Consider the following 6,080-nt stretch of genomic DNA (forward strand, 5'->3'; position numbering starts at 1 on the left):
AAAAAATCCTAGAATAAAACCTATGCAATTAACTAAACAAGAATGTGCAAACTAGGTTTTGTTTAAGTGTTGGTATCTCTACCACAAAAGATTTTTGACACCTAAGTTCCAATCCTATATTCTAAACTAAGAATAGTAAAGATTGCAACTTAAGTACTTAAAGTAAATGCGGAAGCTAAAGATCAAAGGTAAAGATGCAAATTCTCATGGACAACGCCAGTATTTTTATTGAGGTATCCGAAACCACGCAAGCTCTCCACTAATCCTCATTGGTGCCCTTATGCAAAGGGTAGTCTTCGCGAGGGCCAAGCACCATGGTCGAGTAACTCCGTAGAGAGCCTCGGGCCTTCTCCACGTGCAAGTGGTGATCTACTTCTGGCTCCTCTTGGATGCTCCCCACCATCTCCACTATCGAGCTTTCGGTCAAATTGTTGTGGGCCTTGTTCACTCTGGTACACGGTGGCGGCCACACACAAACGCAGTTGATGCGGTCTCGCAAGACTCTCGCCCCACTCAGTATAATTACAACGGCTCGCGCAAAAGTCGAGGGGTTTGTGGGTTGTCTAACCTCACTCACACAACTAGGAACAAACCTATAGCAAATGATAATATGGATCTAACTAACCTAAGCAATTCTCAAAGCACCTACACTAATCACCGAGTGATTCTATTAAGCACTTGTGTGATGGAGCTCTTGGAAATGTGCATCTATGCTTTGGATATGTTTCTTGTGCTCTAACACCTTCAAATAGCGATCTAGGGGGTTTATGAAAGTCGCCTAGAGGGGGGTGAATAGGCGTAATCTAAAATTTACAACTTAAAACACAAGCTACAAGCCGGGGTTAGCGTTAGAATTAAATCCGAGTCCGGTAGAGAGGGGAAACAAATCAACCAAGAAATAAAGCGGATGAACATGGTGATTTGTTTTACCGAGGTTCGGTTCTAAAGAACCTAGTCCCCGTTGAGGTGGTCACAAAGACCGGGTCTCTTTCAACCCTTTCCCTCTCTCAAACGTTCACTTAGACCGAATGAGCCTTCTTCCTTAATCTCACGGGTCACTTAGACCCCGCAAGGACCACCACACAATTGGTGTCTCTTGCCTTGCTTACTAAGCACTTGAGAGTAAGAATTGAAAAGAAAAAGAAGGCCAAGCCAAGCAAACAAGAGCAACAAAGAAACACAAGAGATCCTCTCACAAGTCCTAATGCACTAGAGTTGATTTGGGGACTTTGAGTGGATCGATCGCTTTGATTGTGTCTTGGAGTGGAGCCTATTGCTCTTGTATTGAATGCAATGTTCATAATGCTTGGATGCTTGGTGTTGTGGTGGTTGGGGGTATTTATAGCCCCCAACCACCAAATGGTCGTTGGGGATGGCTGCTGTCGATGGGCGCACCGGACAGTCCGGTGCGCCACCGGACAGGCACTGTAGGCTGTCTGGTGCGCCACCACGTCACCCAACCGTTAGGGTTCGGGAGCAGTCGACCGTTGGCGCCGTTGTCTTCTTGTGGCACCGAATAGTCCGGTGCCACACCGGACACTTTCTGGTGTGCCTCTGACTTCTGCTCTGACTTCTAGCGCGCACTGTTCACGCGCCAGAGTCGACCGTTGCGCGAGTTAGCTGTTGCTCCGCTGGTGCACCGGACAGTTCGGTGGCACACCGAACTGTCCGGTGAATTATAGCGGAGCGCGCCTGGAGAAACCCGAGAGTGGCTGGTTTAGCCCTGTACGGACCTAGTACACCGGACACTGTATGGTGGCACACCGGACAGTCCATTGCGCCAGATCACAACACACTTGGTTTCTTTGCTCCTTTGAATTTGGATCCCTAACTTGAATATTTATTGGTTTGTGCTGAACCTATGTGCACCTGTAGAACATGTATTCTAGAGCAAACTAGTTAGTCCATATATTTGTGTTGGGCATTCAACCACCAAAATTAATTGTGGGAAATGGTTAACCCTATTTCCCCTTCAGTTTATATAGAGCCCCCACTCAATTCTAGCCATTGGAGAGAAAGATGATTTTTCTACCTGTGTCGCACTGGACTGGTCCGATGCACACTGGATTGGTCTGATGCACACCGGACCGTTGGTCTGGACTCTCCACATTAGCTAGTCATTGAGCTTTGACAGCACTGTAGATAGTTCGGTGTGCCACCCACACGGTCCGGTGTCGCCACATCAAATGACCGTTGGCTACTAGCCGTTGGACCATGGACTGGTGCACCATCGGACCGGTCCGGTGCGCTAGCTGCTCGAGAGCCACTTGCAGAGCTCTCTGTGCACACGGACCGGTGTGCCACTGGTGCGCTAGCAGACAACCCACTTCTTGAATCTTCTATCTTTTTTCTTGGGCTCTTTTTGTCTTGTGTCTTGGACTTGTGCCTAGTATTTGTAAGTCTTCAATGTGTCTTTTAGGTCTTCTTTTGAGGTGTTGAATCCTTATAGTATTAGTCCAATCCACTGTGCATCCTATGAACTTCAAAACAAAAACACTTGGAAAACATTAGTTCAGCAGTTATGTTGATCATCGAACACCAAAAACATTTAGTCGAATGGGTCGGGGTCAATTTTCCTTACAATCTCCCCTTTTTGGTGAGTGATGGCAACACAACCAAAGCAAGCAATTATTAAATACCGAATTGAAATATGCACTCTACTTGCTATGGATGCATATGCATAAGCAAGATGTATGAGGTCATTTAGAAATTAAGCACATTCTTGCACATGCAACTAGTCCCCTATGTGTGATTATGGACTTAAGCCTCCCCCTAACTCCATAATCCACATACTTCCTATCTTGGACCAAAACCAACAAAGATGACCAACTAAAAGAATCAAAAAATTAAAATTGGTGGTTGTTGGTATTTGATATACTTTGGTTTTCTTTGGTCCAAAAAATTCTCCCCTTTGGAATCAAACACCTAAAAGAAAGACATGTGAAAGAACATAGAAAGCAATTAAAGACTTGCCCTCTAAGGGCTTGTTTGGTTAGGCCGAACCAGAAGGGGATTGGAGGAGATTAAATCCCCTCCTAGTCGAGATTAAATCCCCTTCTAGTCAAAATTGACTAGGAGTGGATGTAGTCCCTTCCAATCCCCTTCTAGATCGGCGCACCTGAACAAGCCCTATAAGGATTTCCCCCCTAAAAGAAAGTTCTCCCCATTTGGAAAAGTAATCTCCCCCTTTAAGGAAAAAGACATACCCCCTGTCGGAAAACCCTCTACTTAGGAAAAGCACATGAAAATAAGAGGAACAAGACATGATTGAATAGACTAACTACCCCTAAAACTATACATCGGTAAATGATAGAGAATATTCTAGTGACACCAAAAGAAACATTTAACAAATATGCATATATGGCAACATGAGGCATAAGATGAAAATGGCATAGCCTATTCAAATATTGGAGAAGACATGTAAATGATACCAATTGAAAGATTTGGATGATGATCAATGAAATTCTTGAAGTGGAGGCATGTTGTCTTTCTTTGGGACTCCATTTTCCTTCATTGAGGCTACTACACACATAATAGGCCTGAAAATGGATATTAGTCTCAAAGACTTAGATTATAGAGTAACCTCCACGTAAAGCTGTGATACAAGTTTTGAATACTTCTAGGAGATATGCACTTTGATTTTTAAGATCAAGAGGGGCAAATTATCTATAATCCATACTTTGGCACATATAATTAAAAATGACATCAATTGAAGGATATTACTTTAGAAGCAAGCAATAGTGCCATCTATTTATAATTTTTAATTAAGCTATGTACCATGCTTTACTAAACTTTATAAACCATGTAGATTTGCTCAACAAGTATGAATTAAAACCGAGCATTCCTACCATATGATATACCTAGCATGCATGCAATTCAATTTAAAATATGAATAATACCAATTGAAAAATGATATCAATTAAAGGCTATACTAGGCACAAATAGTAATCTAGATACAAGAAAATAGATACACATATCTAAAACAAAGAATTGCAATAAATCTAGTTACCTTAGTCATGGGTGGGGAATTTGGGTCCAAAGTATTTACTAACCCACTTGGCAATAGTCTTGATCTGATATGATGCATCCCATGATATACATCCCAACTTGCCAAGTCTCTAAATTCCCCGAAGTCCTTTGGACTTCCCACTTCTCTCTTGGGACCAAACCTTCTTGGTGCTTTTGATGTTGGAAATAATCTCCTTTGGCACTAGATGTGTTTGACTCACTTTCCCTTGTTGGCTTGCTTGTTGGCCTTGATGGCTATCACATTCCATTCTTCATCTTCTTGATTACGTATGGTGTAGCCACCTTTTTGTCCACCTTGTTGGTGTAGGTGTTGGAGATTTTACTTGTTGGCCTTTTCTTCTTATCTCCCCCGGTCTTTGCCTTACATTGGTAAGACTTATGTCCTTTCTTATGACATAGCCAGCAAACCACGATTTCACCCTCCATAGACTTGTTCACTCCCGGAGTGGTGTTATCCTAAGAAGGATGAGTTTGTTTGGCTTTGCCTTTCTTGTCATATATGGCCTTACTAAGGCAAGACACTTCTTGCTTCAATAACCCAATTTCTAAAGCAATCTTATCCAGACTAGTTTCTATAACAACATTTTTAACAAGAACTTGATTGCAAGAGTTAGAATCATCAATTAAATTTAAGCAAGAAGTAGAAGCATCCTTTTTAATAATTTCAGGAATTTCAACTAAAGATGCTCATGGGGTGTTATCGATGTTTTCTAGCTTAGTAGTTATCTCATTATTGTGTATGCTAAGAATTTCCATTTTCTCTAACAAATTTTCAATAGCATCCTAAGAGCTAGCTAACTTAGCCTTAAGTTTTTCATTATTTTTAACAAGGATATCATTAGTAGTTAAGGATGTAGATTTAGACTCTAATTGCTCAGTTTTGGTTGTTAGCACATAATTCAAATTTGCAAAAGTTTCAAACTTTTCTAGCAAACATTTATAATCATTTTGAGAGCTAAGAAACTTAGATTTTAGCACTTTTATTGAGCCTTTTGTTTAGTGCAAACATCCCCAAAAAACTTAACGGCATGTGCAAGCTCATCTCAAGAGGGCATATCCTCATCATCACTGTCACTATCATCACTAGAGGATGGGATACTCGAGTTACCTCTTGCCATAAGGCATTTGTGTGATGAAGAGTGTGTAGAACATGATAAAGAGCGATGGCCACATCTTGGAGGTTTATCTTCGCTTGAAGAATCATCCCAAGTCTTGACACTTGTAAGTGTTTTGCCTTTGCTCCTCCTCGTTTTGGGTTCAGCCAAATTTGGGCAATTATCTCAGAAGTGGCCCTTTTCCCCACATGTGAAGCACCCTCCCTTTCTTTGTTTTTTCTATCAATTTTAAAGACAATATCCTCGACCTTTCCGATGCGTCAGACCATTTCTTCATCGTCCCTTTCTTATTTTCATCACATGCAAAAGCATATGGCATCGATGAAGTAGCCTCCTCTTGACCCATCTTTTGTGACATCTCAAATGCCACAATCTTTTCGATTACAAGAGTCGGGGTCATTTGACTCAAGTCTTCCAAGTTGTGAAGGATGGTGATGGTGCTCCCATATTTTTGTTATGGTAGAAGGGAGATGATCTTCCTCACAATGTACGCATCACCTAGCTTGTTAATTCTAATAGAATTGAGCTTATTGATAATTAGATTCAAACAAGAATACATATCTCTAACAAGCTCATTTTCTTTTATTTGGAAAAATATATTCATTCAAGATTAGGCAATGTTTTTTGCTCACATACATTTGAAGTGCGGTCATGGAGCTCATGCAATTTTAGCCAAATCTCATTAGTAGTTTTCAAAGTAAATACTTGATTGAAAATATCCATGATAAGAGACATACAAGCGGTTTTTAGCTCTAGCGTTCAAATGAATTTCTTTTTTGTCACTCGTGGTGAGCTTCTCGAGATTCTTATGTGGTTTCATCCCGTTGCGAGTGACTCTCCAACCACCTAGATCAACAACTTCTAGGTAACAAGCCATTCTAGCACTATAATAGGGGAAGTTAGTACCATTGAAGTGTGGTGGCCTATGGGTATCCA

The sequence above is a fragment of the Zea mays genome, chromosome 9 (genome assembly GCF_902167145.1).
Source record: "Zea mays cultivar B73 chromosome 9, Zm-B73-REFERENCE-NAM-5.0, whole genome shotgun sequence".
NCBI classification, from domain to species: Eukaryota; Viridiplantae; Streptophyta; class Magnoliopsida; order Poales; family Poaceae; genus Zea; species Zea mays.